The sequence below is a fragment of the Panthera uncia genome, chromosome D2 (assembly GCF_023721935.1).
Source record: "Panthera uncia isolate 11264 chromosome D2, Puncia_PCG_1.0, whole genome shotgun sequence".
Classification (NCBI taxonomy): Eukaryota; Metazoa; Chordata; class Mammalia; order Carnivora; family Felidae; genus Panthera; species Panthera uncia.
This window is the reverse complement of record NC_064818.1, coordinates 30,071,995-30,093,066: the sequence shown is the minus strand read 5'-3', so window position 1 is coordinate 30,093,066 and position 21,072 is coordinate 30,071,995. Positions and strand designations below refer to the sequence as shown.

The window sequence follows — 21,072 nt, the reverse complement described above, 5'->3', positions numbered from 1 at the left end:
CGAGGAAGGCAACCGATGGCATTTGTTGCCAATGATCAAGTTTGAGCTTAAAGGGAAACATCAGAGTTTTGGAAAACTTGCATCAGCCACCGTGAGTCTGACAGCCTCTCAAAACACAAAGAGTTTCCAATGATATGGGGGACGATGTTAACGTATGTAATTTCTGAAAATTGCGGAAACGTCTAAATTTGGAAGATGAGTATAACCCAGGGAACCAGTATTTTCCCAATGACCCCTATGTGATGTTACAAAATCACACCTGTGTCAAAGATCCACTCAGAGGGGCGCCTGGGTGGCTCAGTCAGTTGGGTGTCCGACTTCGGCTCAGGTCATGATCTCACGGTTCGTGAGTTCGAGCCCCGCGTCGGGCTCTGTGCTGACGGCTCAGAGCCTGGAGCCTGCTTCGGATTCTGTGTCTCCCCCTCCCTCTGCCCCTCTCCCGCTCATGCTCTGTCTCTCTCTATCAAAAATAAATAAACATTAAAAAAATTTAATAAAAAATAAAAAATGAAAAAGATCCACTCAGAGTGCAAGATAGTCCCATGGCTTTTAATGCAATGAAATACGAAAAATTCCTTAATATGTTTGCAGATCCTGCATTTCAAAAAACCTGTAAGAAACTATCACATGCTGAATTGTTACATAGTGTCAAAAGAAAATACCCAGAGGCTAATAAAATGCTCCTTCCTTTTCCAACCACCTATCTGTGTGAAGCTGGATTTTCTTCACATACTTCAATCGAAGCAACGTATCACAACAGTTGAACGCAGGAGCAGATATGAGAATCCAAGTGTCACCCAATCACATTAAAGTGATTTGCAGGAGCACCTGGTTGAGCTCGCAACTCTTGATCTCAGGGTCATGAGTTTGAGCCCCACGATGGGTCTACAGATTACTTATAAAAATCTTTTAAAAATGGTCAGCTTTTAACCAACACAGGAAATCCACAAAGCTGAAAGGCAAAAGGCAAACCGGGTAAAGATATTTTTGACATATTTCTATTATTTATCATATTCAATGTAGCTTTTTTCAAACAGGAAAACAAGTACATCTCGAGGGCATAACAGAAAAAAAACCCAAAACCCAGAAAACCCCAACAACCCAACAGAAGAGAGATACAAAAATGGACGATAAATGTGAGGGAAAAAATGTTCAACCTAACTTGTAATTTGAACTCTGGAAACCATGAAATGCCACATATTGCCTATCATGGTATCACAGGCACAACAGCAGGAAAACACCCAAGGCCAGCATGGGGGCCTGGGGTCCGCTCTCTCCCAAGCACCTGGCAGGATGCAAGCTAGCACTGCCCCCTAGTGGCCAATCTGGCAACAATTCTAAAACACCTTCAGAACATCCGGCAAATCTCCTATCAACTGATTCAAAGGAAATAATCAGAGATATGGCCACAGAACTGTCCGACATAGCTTTGCTTACATTAGTCAAAGACAAAACATCTTTCACATCAACAGTGGTCAAAGTCCAATGTATCGTGGACGTCATCATGCAGTCATTAAAATGGAAAGAGTGTCTGAGGAACGTCACTTAAAAGAATGCGGAGTGAAAAAAAGCCAACATAAACACATACTATATGATTCCGTTCCCCTAAAACTCAGACAAGATGTCTCATCTGCGGCAGGAAGGAGGGGATGGTGATGAGATGCAGGGGTCCGGGTGCTGGAAAAATTCCGTTCCTTGACCTGGGGGAGGCTCTCCTCATTTTGTAGAATCACCAAGCTGTGTACTTGGGATGTGTGTACTTTTCTGTGCATGTTCAACGATTCAACTCCAATTTAAACGTTTCAAATGCAAGAGTAACAGTTTACTCACTCACATAGGAAAGTATCTATTGTATATTTAGTTAGGGAAAAAAGATACAGTGTAAAGGGTACACACACATACACACACACGAAAAACTTCTGCAAGGATAAATCTCCAAACATGAATGGTGAACCATAGTTATCACTGGACACTGGACTCATGGATGGGTCTCCTAATCTTCCTGCCTATGTTTATTTTCTCTGATTTTTCTAGAATGAACATATACTATTGATAGAAAAAAGAAGAGCCCCGGACCCCACAGAAAAAGGTCACAGGAGTGAGGGTTCTCCTGAGTTGCTACTGCTGGGACGCTCAACACCTTCCCATGGAAATCATTTGGATGTCGGAGTCAGAAAGACCTGCGAGGACCCTAGCACTGTCCCCCACCAGAAGCCTGGGCCGCCTCCTGAGCCTGTTTCCCTGTGGCGGAGAAAGGGTTAAATGAGGTCATGGATGTCCTGGCCTGACCCAGTGAGTGCTCTGAGCTCATCTGACACACAGCCCCTCCCCCCAGGTTCCACAGAGGAAGAACTGGAGGCCCAGGAGCCTGAGGGACAGCCCTGGGGGATGCCCACAGAGCCCCCCCCCAAGGAAATGCCCCCCAGAGTACAGTGCAGGCTGGACATTGGACTTGACCTCAGGTAGCCTCCTTTGAAACCCACACTCATCACTCCCATGAAACCTCTACGCGGAAGGCTATGGCAGGAAAGGTGGACGGCTGATCCAGACAGGAAGTGACCTCGCCGGATGAATGACAGGCCAACATTCCATCGGGAGCCCCACCTGCTGGTGACCTTCGGGGTCATGGGAGCCAGGAGTGGGTGGGCACATGGAGGCCAAGGAGGAAACAGGATTTATGCAGAAGGCCAGGCACATGGCAGACCCCCAGGCAGGGAAGTGACTTCATTTCACCCTCTGTTGCCCTTGCTTCCGTCCCTGACGTGGCAAGGAGTTAACCCTAAGAGGGCCGTTCCTCACTGGACTCTAGCCAAGTCCACACAGGCCGGAATGAGAAAATCCTGGCTTTCTCCTCTCCCCCACTCCTTTTATCCCCAGTCCACAGATACGGAAACTGAGGCTCAGAGAGATTGACAACAGGACAGGGACTCTAGGACCTCTCCCACTACACTGAGCTGCACAGAGGAGGGAGATGTTAATTCAGGGTCAGGAACTCACGGGAGCCTTCCTGGAAGAGGAGACCACCGAGCTGGACCTTAAAGGATGAGCAACATTTGACAGACAAGAAAGGCATTCTGCACGGAGGAAAGAGCATGGAGGAAGAAATGCCTGGCACTGTGCAGTCTCCTAGAAGTATCAAGGTACTTGTGAGGCCAGAATACAGGATGGGGTGGGGTTGGGGTGAGCCTCAATTGACCCGGGGGCTGTGCCAGAGAGTCAGGATGTTGCTCTGTGGGGTGAGACGTGCTGCCCAGACCGGGGCAACAGTAGAGCTGCATGATGATGCCCTGCGTCAACCTAAGAGGGCTGCCTGGAAGAGGCAACACACGGGAAGCCACCTCAGCAAGGGCTAGATATGACTCCGGGACCACTGGGGCCCAAAGCTCCGCAGGCCTCACCCCACCGCCCCGCATCCCCAACTACACCGGGTTTCTCTGTACAGGAGAAGGGAAAGAAATTCGCGATACAATGGTACCGTGTGCCTCGCTGTGCACGTGACGCCAGACCATAGCACGTCAGGGCGCGGAGGACACGGACCGTGTTTCGGCCTCAGCCCCGCCACCGCCAGCGGTGTGATCTCGACAGAAACGCTCAACCTCTCTGTGCTCCAACATCCGTCAGATGAAGACAAGACCCAGGCCTACTCTGAGGGCCGTGAGGATTAACAGAGAGAGTGCTCGTTGGTACACACCCGCCTGCACACACACAGCCAGCCAGCGCCCAACAAATACCCACCGCCGTGCTATCCCTCCAGACTCTCCCGCGGGCCACGTATCACCGCCATTCCGCCCCACGGCCGGGCCGGTGGTCTGGCCTAGATCACACGGCAAAGGAACAGCGGAGCCAGGATTCAAACTCGGGACCGCCTGGCCCTAACGCCCAGGCTCATCCCAGCCCACCAGGCAAAACAAAACTTGAAACCCTAAGACCTGAAACCCGCCTGCTTGGCTCTCCAGGCCTCTGGGCGGCTCCTGGTCGGGGGAAGAACTCGGCCACTTTAAGCCTCTGGCGACCGAGGGCAGGGCAGGGAGAAAACACCAGGGCACAGCAGGGGAAGAAAAATATTTTTAAGTTTCTCCCTCTTCCTGTTTATCTATCCTCTGGATCCAGAAGCTCCTGGTGGCTGGCTGTTCGTACAGGGAAAGTCCTGCCAACAACGACATCCTGCCGTCAGCCGCCCTGGACCTGGCGGCCCCTGCCAGCCTTGTGCCGGGGGGCACTGAGGACCACATCCCCGCAGACCCCTGCCTCGCCCAGGGTGGCTGCTTCACAGAGGCGCTTTTAACAGAAGCTGGGGCCCAGGCACGAGGACCCGGCCAGGGAGGAGGGGCCGCTGCCACTGCTTCCTGAGCACCAGCTGGCACCGATCAGCTCCACACTCAGCTGTGGAGAGGTGACAAGAAGCATTCAAGGAAATGACTCTGAGCCTCACCTGGGCACTGCCCTGGGGGCGGGAATGCGGAGCATGGGCTGTGCCGGCAGGCCAACCCGGCCTCCAATCCTGGCTGGCCTAAGACCTGCTGTGTGACCTTGGCCAACTTACTCAACTTCTCTGAGCCTAATCCCCTTATCTGTAAACCGAGGATAATACTGTGGTGGGGATTACATGAGATAACATGGGGGAAGGACCAGCCCCTAGTAAGTGTGAATAAATATTATTTTTTTAAATTTATTCATTTATCCTGAGAGACAGGGAGCAGGGAGGGACAGAGAGAGGGGGAGAGACAGAATCTCAAGCAGGCTCAATGCTGTCGGCACAGACTCCCATGTGGGGCTTGATCCCATGAACCGTGAGAGCATGACCTGAGCCGAAACCAAGAGTCGGACGCTCGATCAACGGAGCCACCCAGGTGCCCCGAATAAATATTAATTGTCCCCACTCCCACCATCAAGCTGACACCTTCCCTCAACCCTGAGGATCTAAGGTACCTTTAAAATAAGCTCAAAAGAACAATTATAGCCTCAAAAAAAACCATGAAATTCTGACACGTGCTACAACATGGATGAACCTTGAAAATACTATGCTAAATGTTCCAATAAGCCAGAAAAAAGGGGCAAATACTGCATGAAGCAGAAGGATGGCTGCCAGGGGTCAGGGGAGGGGAGGTGGTGGGGAGTCAGTGTTTCACAGGCTCCAAGTCCGGTTTCAGAAAAGGAAACAGTTCTGGACACAGTGGAGGTGGCTGCACGACAGTGTGAACGTACGTAACACTACCGACCCGTACAATCGAAAATGGTTAAAAGTGGGGGCGCCTGGGAGGCTCAGGAGGCTGAGCGTCTGACTCTTGATTTCGGCTCAGGTCATGATCCCAGGGTCGTGGGATCAAGCCCTGCATCAGGCTCTCCGCTGAGCATGAACCTGCTTGAAATTCTGTCTCCCTGCCTCTCTCCTGTGCACACTCTCTCTCAAAAAGAAAAAAAAAAAGGTTAAAAGGGCACGCTTTATGGTATATATACATATATTTTTTTATCTTAATTTTAAAAAGGGCTCATTCAAAAAACTGCTTTTGTGGATGCCCATGTTAATTTTTGTGCCTGCCCTTGGATAGTTCAGTGTCAAGAGGTGGGACGGGCACGGAAAGAGCTAAGGGCACCACCTCCCGGGGAACTCATGCCATCAGAGACCCAGGTGGTGGGTGTTGAGGAAAGAGGCACACGCATTCCTCCTGGGCCCGAGTCAGGGGTGCACCGATCAGCCCAAACCACTCCGCCAGGCCCCTCCCAGTACGAGATGGGGTCTGCACGAGGCAGGAGCACGGTGAGTGTGAGATGCAGGGCCACACTCACACCTCGTGTGTGCATGTGTGCGCATGCACTCACACGTGCACACACTCCCAGGCCAAAAATGCCAGAGTAGCCCAAACATGCCAATCCCAGCCTGTGCCCGGCCAGCTGGCCAGCCTCAGGCACCAGCATCCAATAAACAAGAATAGCTCCGCATCGGTCCCAGCACCCACCACCAAGGAAGGCAAACTGTGGCCCACCCACCATCTCTAGGGCCAGGGATGGGGGGGGGGGGGGAGGTGCATGAGCAAGAACTCTGTGGGCTTGCCCAGTGTAAGGAGACCTGGAAATACGACCCTCCAGAGGTCCACCCCCCACACGGGCGCCTACTGGACAACCCTACCCACAGGGCTGGGTTGAGAAGCAGGTGCACCCTGGGGGCGGGAGGTGGGTAAGAACAGGGGTGAGAGGGCCTGGGTCACTGTGTCACCTTGGGCAAGTCCCTTCCCCCTTCCAGATCTTCTGTCTCCTTCGCTTCCTTCTTGGTAAAATGAGCCTTCTATCCCAGCACCCAGCAAGCACCCCTGGGAATACATACATCCTAGAGAAGTAAGTGTGTGTGTGTGTGTGTGTGTGTGTGTCCACCAAGAGACAGGCAGGGGTGTTCAGCAGCCTTTTTCACAGTCACAAAAAGCCGGACACAAGCCTGAAGTCCATCTCTCGGGGAAAAATCGGCACGTGATGGTACGCCTATACGGGGGAATACTACACAGCAATGAAAAGGGACAACCTGCCAAGGCCTGCAGCATCGCAGATGAAGCTCACAGAGTTCACGAGCCAGAAGAATCCAGATAACAACAGTTCATATTCGAAGGTTCCATTTACACAAAATGCAAGAGCAAGCAAGACTAACCCTCGGGAGGGCACTCCAAAGCACGGACGCTTGAGAGTGTGGGGACAGGCTGCTGACCAGGAAGAGGCCCCGGGGAACCTTACAGGGTGCTGAAAATGTTCCACATCTTGGTCTGGATAGGGGGTCACCCAGGTGATACACCTGTAATAATCCATCAAACTATGCTCTGACTTCCTGTCTGTAAATTAGATCTTGATTTACAGAATGAAATACAAACAGCTAATAACTCACCCTCTACCTTCCTCTGAAGACTGCAGCGAGGCTATACAGAGAGTCTGTGTGTGGAAAGGGTTGGGTGGTGGGCAAGAATGTGGCCTGGGAGGCAGAAGGGCCAGGGTTCAAATCCTGATGCTCCCTCTGATTGGGTACATTTTTTTTTTTCCTTCTCTGATTTCTTTTCCTGTTGTTGGCCAGGCTTTTTTATTCCATAAGTATGTGTACTTGCTGTCCAAGACAAGCAATGGATTTATAAAGAAATAAATCCATTTATAAATAAAAAAAATCCATTTATAAAGAAATTTATAAAGAAAAAGTTTACACCCTTCCAGACTCCTCTAAGCCCACCTCGTAAACTACAAGGTTTCTTCCCCCTTAAGTAGACAACACAAACGCCCCTCCAGTTCATACACAGAACCCCAACCCTGTCTGTCTAATGCTGGCACGCCATTTCATTGTAGCACCATTCCTTCAGCTAATAGCCACTAAGTATCCCCCGTGTCAACCAACCAGCACGGTCCTGCCCCTTCGTGGAACAGGCATCCATTCCAACAAGAGAGAGAAAAGAGAGGGAGACAGAGATGGAGGGAGACAACAAAGAACACGACATACCGTGTACATTGTGATGCGGGACTGGAAAGCTCAGACAGGCAATGAGCGAGGTGGGGAAAAGATGTATTTTTAGGTGCCATAGTCACAGAAGGTCTGTGCTGATACCTGAGGACGGGGAAGGTTGGGGCCACGTGAGAAAGCATGCCAGGCAAAGGGAACAGCAGGGACAAATGCCCCGAGGGAGGGAAGAACCCAGAACTGAAAGGAGACAATGTGGTCTCCAGCTCACTGGCCACAAAATCCCGGTGCACAGACTCACATCCTGATAGTTTGCGTCTTTAGAACAGGCTACCCAAATTCACACTGCTTACATAAAAATGTGCGTGTAAAAGCTGTAGTAGATTCTACCGTCTTCCAAAAGGTGGCAGCCTTTTGCCCAGCAACCAGCATTGCTTAAAAGGGCCAGTGTTGGGGCGCCTGGGTGGCTTGGTCGGTTAAGCGTCTGACTTCAGCTCAGGTCATGATCTCACGGTCCGTGAGTTCGAGCCCCGCGTCGGGCTCTGTGCTGACAGCTCGGAGCCTGGAGCCTGCTTCGGATTCTGTGTCTCCCTCTCTCTCTGCCCCTGCCCTGTTCATGCTCTGTCTCTCTCTGTCTCAAAAATAAATAAACATTAAAAAAAATTTTTTTAAAAAGGGGGCCAGTGTCCCCACATCTTCACTGGTTTAAGAAGTTATCGATCTCTGTCCCTTCTGCCCATATGAAATGGCTCCGCCTCCTTGTCTGGACAGTGGGGTCAATGACAGTTCCTTCTTCTCAAGACACTGTGAGATTCAAATCGAAATAAAGTCATCTAATCTGCGAAGCTCAGCGCCTAGCGCTGAGTGAGCCTCCATAAATGGGGACTGATGTTGCCATCATTTCTGCACAAATGCCAGGAGATACACCTGTCAGTTCCATAATTACCATACTAACAAGGTGAACTTCCTAAGAGCAGCTTTAAAGGCTCAAACCCACACGGTTTAGCATGGCTTTCCCTGGAAACAGGGATACAGGGAGAAGGAGGTAGAAACCATGGCTCAGCAAAAGAGCACTGAACTGGATGGGAGTCAAGAGACTAGGTTCACGTCAACCTGAGACTCAGTTCCCCCATCTATAAAATGGGCTAATTCGTGCCCTCTTCAGGCAGACATCCTACAAATGTTTCTGGGGCACCTCCTAGGAGGGAGAATTTGTTCTAGGAGCTGACAATACAGAACAAAAATCCTGCCTTACACATGCTAGCTGGAGGCACAGAAACATGGTATATAAATTAGTAAACTATATAGTGTATGGAGAGGTGACAGTGATAAAAAAGAAAAGGGTTATGGGGGTGAGGCATGAAATTTTGGACGGGGTATCTAAGGGAGGCTTCGCATTTGAGTAAAGATCTGAAGGAAGTAGGATGGGAAGCTATGTGGCTCTCTGGAGGAAAAGCATCCCAGGTGGAGGTGACAGCCTGTGCAAAGGCCCTGAGGTGGGGGTGTTCCCAGTGGGTTGGAGGAGCCATGAGGCAGTTTGGGTGGTGTAGAGTGAGCGAGGGGGTGGGTATTAGATGGGGATGTCCTGGAGGCCACACTAAGGACACTGGCTCTCCCTGTGAGCAAATGGGGAGCCACCAGAGCCCCTGGGCAGAGAAATGCCTTGCTCTGACTTTCACATCCTAACAAGGTCACCCTGGCTGCTGCGTTAGAAGAATCTGTCGGGGAATGAGGGGGGAACAAAGGTGGAAGAAAACGGACCTGTGTGGAGTCTGCCAGGGCCCCTGGAGGCTCGGCCAGCGGCGTGGGGAAGGTGAGGGAAAAGGTTCACCCTGGATCCGCTGTGAGAGGGAGGCCGACAGGGCCTGCGGAGGCGTGGGAGAAACAGAGGAATGGATGACTCAGGTGTTTGGCCTAAAGAACGAGATGAGACAGACTGGGGGAGGCAAGCGTGCAGTGAGGACCCAGCAGACAAGAGAGCCACAGTCTCGCGCCCCCCGCAGCAGCCTCAGAAGAAAGCAGCAGGCCCTGGAGACCTGCCAAGAAAGACGAGCTGGTCCTGAGGCCCGTGGGGAAAGCGATACGAGAGGCAGAGAGGGAAAAAGTGGATCCAGAGGGGAAGTCAGCACAGACGTCTCCAGGCTTCCCCTGCCCACAGAGCCTGGGCCACGGCCAAGGCCGGCTGCTCACAGGCCCACTTCACAGATGGGGAAACCGAGGGAACAGAGTTCTGCTGTGAATACCTGTCGATGAGAAGCCAGAAAGACACGGAATGAGCTAAGGTGGAGGGCAGGCGGCCAGCTGGCCCACTGGGTTCCTACCGCTCTCACCTACCACCCCAAACAGGGACCATGGAGCTGGGACCCGACGCCCCCACCACGCAGGAAGTCTGCAGGACCCCACGAGGCCACGCAGGACCGTGGGCTTTCCAGCGCTGACAACGTGACTCAATCCAGACTCCACGGATGTCTGCTCTGGGATCTGTGAGCTCGGTCTCTTTTTTTATTGGGATTTAATTCACACGCCATAAAAGTCACCCTTTTAAAGTACAAATTGGGTGGCATTTGGTACCTTCACAATGCTGTGCAACCATCACCACTATCTAATTGCCGACTATCAAACCCAAAAAGTTAAACATAGAATTAATTACCGTATGACCCAGAAATGCCATTCCTAGGAATATACCCAAGAGAACTAAAAACAGGCATCCGAACAAATACTTGTAGACCCATGTTCACAGCAGCACCATTCACAGCAGGCAAAAGGTGGAAACACCCCAAATGTCCATGAACTGATACACGGATTAAGACATGTGGAAATGTGGTATATCCATACAATGGTTTTATTATTCAGCAAAAAGGGGCGCCTGGGTGGCTCGATCGGTGAAGCGTCTGACATCGGCTCAGGTCAGGATCTAGCAGTTTGTGAGTTTGAGCCCCGCATGGAGCTCTGTGCTGATGGCTCAGAGCCTGAAGCCTGCTTCCAATTCTGTGTCTCCCTCTCTGCCCCTCCCCAACTTGTGCACATGCTCACTGGCTCTGTCTCTCTCTCTCTCTCTCAAAAATAAACACAAAGAGGGGCGCCTGGGTGGCTCAGTCGGTTGAGCGTCCGACTTCGCTCAGGTCATGATCTCGCCGTCCGTGGGTTCGAGCCCCGCGTCGGGCCCTGTGCTGACGGCTCGGAGCCTGGAGCCTGTTTCAGATTCTGTGTCTCTCTCTCTCTGCCCCTCCCCTGTTCATGCTCTGTCTCTCTCTGTCTCAAAAATCAATAAACGTTAAAAAAAAATTAAAAAAAAAATAAACACAAAGAAAAAATGTTTGCAAGATGGTTAATTTTGTGTAATGTGAATTTCACCTCAATTTTTTTTAAAAAAGTAATGAGAGCATGCCCTGGGTCATCTGAGCGACCTTGTAAGCAAGCACTGCCATGCCATTTGGGGCTGAAGTCTGCTGAAGTTTGTTTACAACCGAGTTCCTTTCCTGTGAAGGCCAAATGACATCATTGCACATGGTACAAACAAAGGTGATGGTTCAAACAGAGGAGGGGGTGGGGTGGAGAACTGAGCCACCCCACACATAGCCCATGGCAGCCTGGATGTGCCCAGAGGCCCAGCCTCTTAGGAGTCGGGACCATGTTCATGTTAACAGCATCTGTGTGAACTGAGCAAAACCCACCTGTTAGTGCCAAACGCCTGATCCCCACAAGAAGTGGGTTTAAGGGCTACTATATGCAGATTCCAGGAACACCACTATTCTACCCTTCCCTTCAAACAAGCTCCACAGATGCAGAGCTTCCATGCCTTCCCAAGACCAACAGATACAAAACGATACACTACTGAAACAGACACTTGGGGATTACTCACTGGCAGTCTGGGCTCTAATGTGAGTGATCAGAATTACGCAGCCAACCTCATTAATGCCACTTTGTACAGCAAGTTCAGGCGACAGAAGCAAGGGAAAAACAGAAGAGTCCCGGGTCTCTACTGTCAACACAACACTGGCAACGCAGGTGCAGCTTACGTCCTTCCAATAAATTAACACTGTTCCCTCGCAATGGGTTGGCTTTCTGGTTTTATTGGTGTTTCATGTTTGTTTCACGGTCATACAGAAACTAAGTAAGCCTGAGTCATTCCTATCTAGTTTTATATCTGGACACATTTTAGTTATGTTCTAATAAGAACATTTAAATCAACAAGTGAGGCTTTTCTTTTCCTTTAAAAGGGAGTCCACAAAAACACACACACTGTATGATTCCATATGAAATGTCCAGAGTAAGCAACTCTATAGACACAGATAGTACACTAGTGGGCTGGGGATATGCAGTGACGACTAATAGGTACAGAGTATCTTTTTAGGATTGGTGAAATGTTATAATTAGACGGTGGTGACAGAGGCAGGACTGTGAATACACTAAAAGCTACTGAATCATATGTTTTATTTTTTAAATGTTTGTTTATTTTTGAGAGATTGTGCACACCCATGTGGGGGAGGGGCAGAGAGAGAGGGAGACACAGAATCCGAAGCAGGCTCCACGCTCTGAGCTGTCAGCACAGAGCCTGACGTGGGGCTCGAATCCATGAACCCTGAGATCATGACCTGAGCTGAAGTTGGACACTCAACCGACTGAGCCACCCAGGCATGTGGGTTGCATCGTATGTTTTAAATTGGTGAAATTGTATGGCAACTGAATTATATCCCAAAAAGCTATTTTAAAAAGGGGGAAGTGTCCATGTGTTACCCAGGTTTGAGCAGCATGAAGCTGAAGAAATCACAGGGGAAATCAGCAAACCCACCTGTTGTTAGTTTCAAGGCTCACTCCCCTCTCCCTCCCCCTAGACCATCCCCAAGGGCTCAGAGAAGGAGGCTGAGATGAAATCCTAAATCACAAGACAAGCCCATATCAGAACACAACTCAAGATTCCTATGTGACGGGACTCACTTCATACAACAGTACTGAGACACTATGTTGAATTATTCAACTAGGAAAAACTTGAAAACAACGAAAACAACCGATGTTTGTAAGTATGCACAGAGTGTGGCCCATTCATACGAGGATGGCAACGGTCAAGGAAAGAAGCAAGACAATACAGATGCAGAGCCTCCGTGACCCAATTGGCTGGGGTCAGGTAGAGCCAGGAGCATGCAAATCTGAGCACAGGAGGCCCCTCTTCCTCAGGAGGCCACAGACTCCCCACCTTCCACCCACCTTCCACCCCCACACCCAAGGCAGGGTTCCTGTTGCCTCAATAAGGTGCATCTTCACTGCAACAAGAAGGGAGGCCTCCAGGGTCCATCTTTGATCGCCCAACAAATCATTCTCTCCTTGGGCCTAATCCTTCCAGCGACGTGTCAGGAGACAGGAAGAGGAAGCCCCCGCGGCTGGGAGGCGGTGGTGACGGAAGCAGGAACGCACGTCCACCCAGATGCCCAGCTACCAACTCACCCACCCCCAGGACAGTCTGATCTCTTGTGTTCCAACGCCTCCCTCCTCCAGAAACCCGCTCTGAATGGACCACCTTCAGGAAGCCCTCACTCTATCTCCCCAAAGCCCGGCTGAGCCCCAGCTCGGAGCCAGGGGCAGAGGGACACCAACTTGCATGGCCCAGGCTCCAGTCTCTGGGCCCTGGGCTCCCAGGGGGTGTGCAAGGAGCTCCCACGGCAGTGCTGGGACCCTCCCAAGACCAACAGCTGAGTGAAAAAGCAGGCCCCAGGGCCACAGCCTCAGGGCGAGTTACATCCCCAAATCAAAACTACACAAATTCACCCAGAGGCACAGAAGAAACACCCGGGATATTCAGCAAACCCCTGATGGCATTACCTCTTCCTGGTGAAGAGAGGAGGTGGGGCACGGGGGCCTTCCGGGCGGTGAAGTGATGCCAGACTTGACCAAGGGGGTGGCCGTACGTCCCTGGCAGTTACCAACACTCATGCAGCTGTGCATTTATTGAGTGCACGAATCTCATGTAACACATACCGCATCACACTCGTAAAACATCAGGTAGAGGTGGGAAAGGAGAGCAGCTGCTCAGTGGGTCCGGGTTTCCCTTTGTGGTGATGGGTACGTTCTGGAACTTGACAAGAGGCAGTGGTTGAACAACATTGTGAATGTACGGGCCACTGAACTGGACACTTGAAAATGATTAATTTTGGGGCGCCGGGGTGGCTCAGTCGGTTGGGTGACCAACTTCGGCTCAGGTCATGATCTCGCGGTCCGTGAGTTCAAGCCCCGTGTCGGGCTCTGTGCTGACAGCTCGGAGCCTGGAGCCTGCTTCAGATTCTGTGTCTCCCTCTCTCTGACCCTCCCCCATTCATGCTCTGTCTCTCTCTGTCTCTAAAATGAATAAATGTTAAAAAAAAAATTTTTTTTTTTAAAAGAAAATGATTAATTTTAGGGGTGCCTGGTGGCTCAGTCGGTTGAGTGTCCGACTTCAGCTCGGGTCATGATCTCACGGTCCGTGAGTTCAAGCCCTGCATCAGGCTCTGTGCTGACAGCCCAGAGCTTGGAGCCTGTTTCAGATTCTGTGTCTCCCTCTCTCTCTGACCTTCCCCCATTCATGCTCTGTCTCTCTCTGTCTCTAAAACGAATAAACGTTAAAAAAAATTTTTTTTTAAAAAAGAAAATGATTAATTTTAGGGGTGCCTGGGTGGCTCAGTCGGTTGAGTGTCTGACTTCAGCTCGGGTCATGATCTCGCAGTCCGTGAGTTTGAGCCCCGTGTCGGGTTCTGTGCTGACAGCTCGGAGCCTGGAGCCTGCTTCAGATTCTGTGTCTCCCTCTCTCTCTCTGCCCCTTCCCTGTGCTCGTTCGATCGCTCTCTATCTCTCAAAAATAAATAAACATTTAAAAATTAGAAAAATATGGTTAATTTTATGTCTAGTGAATGTTACCTCAATTTAAAAAAAAACTTTTTTAAAGGTAGAGAGGGAAAAAATTACTACACCCATTTTGCAGATGAGAAACTGGGCTCAAACACAGTGGTGAAATGCCAGTCTAGGGTTTATCCACCTATGCCTCAGGCCTGGTTCAGGGCCCAGTAGAGGAGAGATCTGCTCAGATCTGCTCACCTCCCTCAAGGGGCCCGATCTCCAGGGAGGGCCCTTCTCTCTGGGGCATCTGAAAACCAGAACTTACCAACAGGCCCTGGAATGAGCCAACAGAGCAGCACCTGGAAACTCCTAAGACCCCCAAAGTCCGTGAGCTGGGCTGCCAATGGGGCAGGGAGTGAGCACCCCCTGAGAAGATGATCATACTAAGGCTGAAAAGCTGCTGGGCCAGGATGTGGATGGGACGGGGTCCCATCAGTTCCAGCTGGATGAGGTCATCCTGCCTGGGCCCTGGGGCTCTGATGGAGGGCTGCCCCAGAGAATTAAGAGGTCAGCACCAGCTTCAGGGACCCCAGGAGGAAGGAGTGTAACTCCAGGGTGGCAGTCAAAGAGGACATGTCCAACGGCCACCTGGGACCAGCAGAAGAGGGTTAACTTATTCATGGGGTCTACAGTTCCCGGAAAAGGAAAAGGAAAAGGAAAAGAAAAGAGGAGGGGAAACTCCCCTCTGTGCTTTCTAAACATCAACAATCTTCAAAACATCCAAGCGTCCCTGTCTTACACTCTGGGGAAGTGCTGGACAGAAGCCACGCAGCCTGCAGGCAGGCAGGCCCTGGGGCTTGGCAGGCTGCAGAGGCTGGCAAGGCCAAGGTCATCTGAGGGCACCCACCTCTCTCCTGCATGAGGCCAACACCATCCCTTGGCAGTGGGGCCGTTCCTCATGGGCGAGGGCGGGAGGCACCGCAATGGACCCACGGCCCTCCCAACACCACACACTCCCTCCTGGAATTTCCAAAAGCCCTAGTTCCCTGGGAGTCCTTGGGGTCAGCATGAGACACCCAGTTCCCAGATGTTCCCTACTGCCTGCCTTGGGCATGTAGGTAGCCCCAGATGCCCTGTGTCTTTCTCATCAGAGAACCCCAGCCAAGAAGGGGCACCCCTCGGAGCTAACACCAGTTCACACGTCGGTTATAGGAAATATACAAAACACCTCCCAAGGTCCCAGAATTCCACTATTAGACAGACATTCGCTCCGCAGGAAAAGCTAAGGAGTCTTCAAAGGCTTTCAGTTCATTCCCAAGAAGGGAGACCTATTAACCTATGGGTATCTTAACTAAAAGCAAAAATAAGCATGTTCCTGAAGCAGGAGCCGTCTGGAGCCCCAGCTCAAAACCGAGCGCCCCCAGGGAGGGCTGGCAGGCATTTATAAGAGGCAGCAGGGCCTCTGGAGACTGAGGGGAGAGCAGACGTGATTCGTAAAAGGAAAGTGAGAGGCCTCCAGCTTGTGTCCTAACAGGGAAACCAGGGCTGCCTCGGAGCCCAGAGTGGGAGGGACAGAAGGTCCCAGCATGCAAGGCCTCTCTTGACGGGCCAGGATGCGAAGTGTGGGTCCCCTCCCCATGTGCACGGATCTGTCCACGTTCCTAAACACACCAAGCGGTCACACCTCTGCACGGGCTGCTCTTTCTGCTTGAAGCCTTCCCTCACCCTTGCAAACTCTTGGCCACCCTTCAAAGCCCACCTGAAGCACTGCCCCACCCCCTAGCAGGCCACTCCCTCCGGCTGCCTCCAGCTCCCACCACAGATGGCACAGACCTGGGAAGGTGCCAGTCGGGTATTATACAACGTATGAATGTGCCTCTCTCACCCAGAAGGGACAGGGTCTCACTCACCTTTGGTCCCCTGCACCTCGCACTGAACCCAGGGCCAGGAACCCCAATCTAGAGGCACCCTGTTGCCTTCCGACCATCAGGCACTGCGCAAACACCCTGGCCTCACACATCTCTCCTTCTGCTGAGAAAGTAGGAATCAGGGTAATGACAGCGGCACCTGATGTTTACTGAGCACTTACTATGAGCCACAGGCCACCCCAAGGGCTCTCCATGAAAGATCTTCCTCTCATCTTTGCGACATCCCTATAAGGGAGTTCCTATCATTAACCCTGCCACACAAGGAATCAAGCACAGAGAAGGTAAGTGAGCTGCCCGGGGGCACACAGCTAGTGAGAACAGGACCCGAAATTCCAAACCGGTGTTCTCCATCACTACAGATCCACTGTCGGGCAGGAAGATGCTCCGGGAGCAGTTGCTAGGACAGGCTCTGGGTGGAAGAGGAACTCAGAGACTCTAATGGCCAGTGCTTCCCAGGCCTTCTCTTTCCCCGGGTCCCAGCCAAAGACCCAGGGACAGTAGCAGAACCTCTTCCCAGTCTGAGCCTGCTGCTCCCGGCCCCATCCGGGTGCCAAGCACCAGTTGTAAAAAACATCCAAGGCCCTACAGCTTGGCCCATACTGGGGAGGCACACGGCTGCCTGCTGGGAGGCAGAGCCGTGATTTGGGGCTATTCTTAGCAAACCACTGGCTCCCCTCCCAGAGGCCTGGCAGGCGGCAGACCTAAGCTTCCATACGCCCTGCCTGCTATTTCCTGACCCTGCATGTGGAGATCCCACAGGGCTAAGGAGTGGCTGGTGGGCAAGGGGTGAGGACAAAGCCCTCCAGCTTTCAGATGAGAGGTGTCTGCCTGCCCAGCCTTCCCAGGCACGTGGCCTGCTGAAGCAGCTCTATGGGGGGGGGGGGGGGGGGGGGGGGGGGGGGGGGGTGGTCCTGGCCGCAGGGGAAGGCTCGCGATCAAAGCTCCGCTGACAGGCACTCGCTCTGTGCCATACCCTGGGCTACACGCCTTCTACTGATTTTCTCCCATTTAACCTTTAAAACGCTCTCAAGGGCTAGGGGTTACTGGCCCCATTTTAAAGATGAAGAGTTTCATGCTAAAGGCAAGTTAATTCAGACATTAAGTAACTCGCGCAGGATCATGCAGTAAGTTACATGTCACTTAACGTAAGTTACGTGTCAAGCTATGTCTAGACTCTGAGCAGGCTCCCGATCTCCAGGTTGGGCAGGGCGGAAGCGACCACAGCCAGAGGTGGCGGGCCCCCCTCCCTGTCTGTCCAGGCCCAGGGTTTAGAGGAGGGGCAGTCCACACAGGGCAATGGTCTCACCAAGGACCCCACTGCGTGTCTACTCTTTCTCTCCCCTAAGAATGATCCTTCCCTGGCTGGCTCAGTCGGTAGTCTGAGACTTTTCTTTTAAGTTTATTTATGTGTTTTGAGAGAGAGGGAGCGCCCTAGCGGGAAAGGGGCAGAGAGAGAGAGAGAGAGGGAAAGAATTCTAAGCAGGTCTCATGTGAAATCATGACCTGAGCTGAAATCAAGAGTCAGACGCTTAGCCAAATAAGCCACCCAGGCACCACGAACCTGACACTCTTGATCTCTGGGTCATGAGTTCGAACCCATGTAGGGTGTAGAGGTTACTAAAAAAAGAAAATAAATGAATTAAAAAAAAAAAAAAAAAAAAAAAGAATGGTCCCTTCCCTGCCAGAGACCCTCAGGCTTGGGCTCAGAAGGAGAGTCCCCAGTCAGGTTCCTCCTCTACCCAGGCCACACAGCCTCACTTGAGGAAACTTCTGGAAACCACAGGAAGATGAAACTCAAAGGTTCGAGGAGGCCCTGCTGGTGCTTACAGCACGTACCCAGCCCTGTAACTTAGGGAGAGGGGAGGTCAAAGGACTCTCGGAGTAAAACAGAGAATACCAAGCTCTTTGGGGGCTCCAAACCCCAGTGGGGGTCTAGAGACAAAACCACACCACAGATCACCTGCACCCCCACCACCCCTGCACCCCAGAGTCACGGGGATAACCGAACAGTGCACACCTCGACTGCATCTTGAGACCCACCTGGGTCCATGTCCTGGCCTTGCCGTCAGGTGACTCAGCAGGTATATGTGTCCATATCCCCCGGGAGCCCACAGCCAGCTCCACGTCTGCCCAGGTACTCGAGTCACTTCCACGTGACTCCATGTCTCGTGTCCATGCATGTGAGCTCACATCCACGCCCGCCATCCATGTGCCTGCCCATTATACATCTGCCTTTTGTATGGGGAGGTTCGAGCCCCCGTGAAGGTGTAATCCGCCCATACGGTCTCGGTGGCCCGTGTGTGGTCCACGTTCACGTGTCCACATTGCTGCCCCTGCACCCGTCTATACCCCTGGGTTGCTTGCCCACTTCCGTTGCCTTCCCGGGTCGTCACGCATGTCCTCATCCAGTTGCTCTCTGTCTCTGCCCACGCAGCTGTAAACCCAAGCACGTGCACATCTCTGCCCACGCCAGTATCCCCCACCTGTGCTCGGGTGACTCTGTGTGTGCCAACTGTTTGCAGGAGGGTGGGTGTATTCGCACAAGTGCTCACAATGCCAGCCACGGCTGTGGGGGGGAGCTCAGCAACGCCCTCTCCCAGAACGGTGCCCAAGGCCATGGGCACAAGCACAATGCCACCTCCACCAATTGTTCCAGAAAGCAGAAAGCTACCAGAGATGACGGGGGAGGGGGGCAGAGCCCCAGACACAGCAGAACCTCAGAGTGAGGTCAGGGCTGCCCCGGTACCACCCACATCAAGCCAGTCCTGCCCTACCCACCCACCTCCATCACCCCAATTTCAATACTTGATGGCCAGCAAGGGGACTCACTGGAAACTCGGGCTCAGGGCCTCTAGCCTTCCAACTGCATCCCCAGCCCCCAGCAATAGAGGCTCTTCAGAAATGAAGTGAGGACTTCCCCCTGCTGGCCTCGGAACCTCCTACAAGGTTGGACTTAGACCTCAAACCTCACAAGCCCCAAAGAACCTGGGGGAGTCCCATGCTCAGCCTGACCCCAAAAACCAAATGGGTTTCTTCAGAAATCTACCAGCAGGGAAAGACCGTCCGAGAGTGGGGCTGGGGGCGCATACAAGCAAGAGAATCTCCTGAACCCCCCCCCCTCCCCGCTGCTCCCTGTCCACAGAAGTGGTGAGAGGTCCTCACTATGAGCAGAGTAACCAGGAGGGATGGGTATGGTGCTGGAACATTTTATACAGATTTGAACACATGCATATGACTGCATGAGAACTGGATTCCAGCTCCTCCCCCAATGATCGCAGCCTGTGTCACTCATTTAGCCATTAATCATGGGTAGCCTCTTGGCTTTCAACTGTTATTATTAGTCCGGGACTGGTATTGAAAGCCTATAACAGCAAACTTTTCTGTATGTTTGTCTTGTATTCCCCATACGGCTGAGCCACCTGAGGACAGCACCCTCCCATCCTCCCATCCTCCCCAGCAGAGCCCAGGGCGTGGCATTTAAGAGGTGCTCAGACACTGGGTCTAGCTGCTCTGCACCGAAGCCAAAGAGTTGGTCCTTAGACCTTTGGTTGCGAGAGGAAAGAATCCCAGAAGCTTCTTGAAGCCAGGAAGCTTGCTTCCGTCTCTGACTCCCCAAGAGATAAGAACACATTCCAGCCATCCTGGCTACTTTAGAGTCAGGTGCAGTAGGTCTCCCACCCCCACTTTGCTTTCCTACAAGTCACGGACTCTTCAGGAAAAATACCTGAAGATGAAAAGGGGATCTCCCGGGAGGCCCAGGCCTAGAGAGGGAGAGGGCCAAAGGGGCTCGGAAGCAAAGCCCACTGTGACCTCTTAACTCTAACCAGTTCCATGGGCCCCAAGCCCCTTAAAGATGAGCCCAGGGACCCCATGAGTAGATCATGAGGCGGCTTCCCTCCTCCCGACTGCACAGTGAGCCTGGCTCAGACGCCGCGTCCCAGGCCTAGCCCCAAAGAGTGGAGGCGCTGCCAGCCCACGTTTAGCCTGGTGCGAGAGAAACCGTGGGGGAGGAGATAGCCCAGCGCCCGGCAAACTACTCAGTAACCTCCCACTCTTTACTGAGGTCCCGCTTCTCTCCCAGGCATTAATTCCGTGCGGGTTTGGACGGGAGCCCAGAACCTCTCCCCTCCGGGGAGCCCAGGAGGCATGCGCCCCGGGGGATGGGGAGTGGGTGGTCTGAGCAGCCCCCGGGCCGGGGTTGCCCAGGGGACTCCAGATCTGCCCTCCCCTCGCCAGCCCCGGGTGCGGACGCGTCGGTACCTGCCAACACGCGGCTCCGGGGGGCATCCGCGCTCCTGCGGCTGGCGCGCTGCGCCCGGACTGCGGGCGCCGAGTCAGGCAGCGGCGGGGCGCGCCCGGCGCGGGCTCCGGCTCGCTCCTCCCAACTTCCCCAGCCCATCCGTGGGCAGAGGCGGCTCCGGAGGCGGGCAGGCCGGGCGCAAGAGGCGAGGCCAGGAGAACTGCAGCCCTCGCTAGCCTGCGGTGGGAGATGCGCGCCCCGGAGCCAGCGCGCAGCTCGGTTCCCCGCGCGCCCCGCGCCCCCCACGCCGAGGGGCGGACCCGGCCAGGCCGCCAATCAACGCGCCTGCCGCACCCCCCCCTCCCACCAGCCAGCTTGAGCCCCCGCCCCAGCCTCCGAGGAGGCGGGGGGCTCGGATTTAAAGACACACTCACCCAAGCCGCGTCCGGATTGGCATCCGCAGCTCCCGGGCGGAGAGGGAACGGCTGGCCCCACCTTCTCCGGCCCCGCTTCCTCCCTCTGCCCGCCCACCCTCTGCTAGGAGGAAAAGTTTGGGGCGGGGGAGAATGCCTGTGAAGCCAGTTCCTCTTCCCTTGTCATTAGTTAGGCTCCTTCTGGAAGATCCCCAAAGCCTCCATCCAGCCTCTCTGGCTGAAAGAAGAAAAAGCTTTCGGCGC

At 53.0% G+C, this 21,072-nt stretch overlaps 1 protein-coding gene across 2 annotated transcripts in view; it reads right to left on the bottom strand.

Moving 5' to 3' along the window:
* PALD1 (phosphatase domain containing paladin 1) overlaps window positions 1-20,710 on the bottom strand; it is a 72,235-nt gene extending 51,525 nt beyond the window's left edge. For both annotated transcript variants that reach the window (XM_049646158.1, XM_049646159.1), the window contains exon 1: window positions 20,416-20,710. The gene's annotated coding sequence lies outside the window, so the exon portion shown is untranslated. The remainder of the gene's footprint in view (window positions 1-20,415) is intronic.
* Window positions 20,711-21,072: the final 362 nt, after the last annotated feature.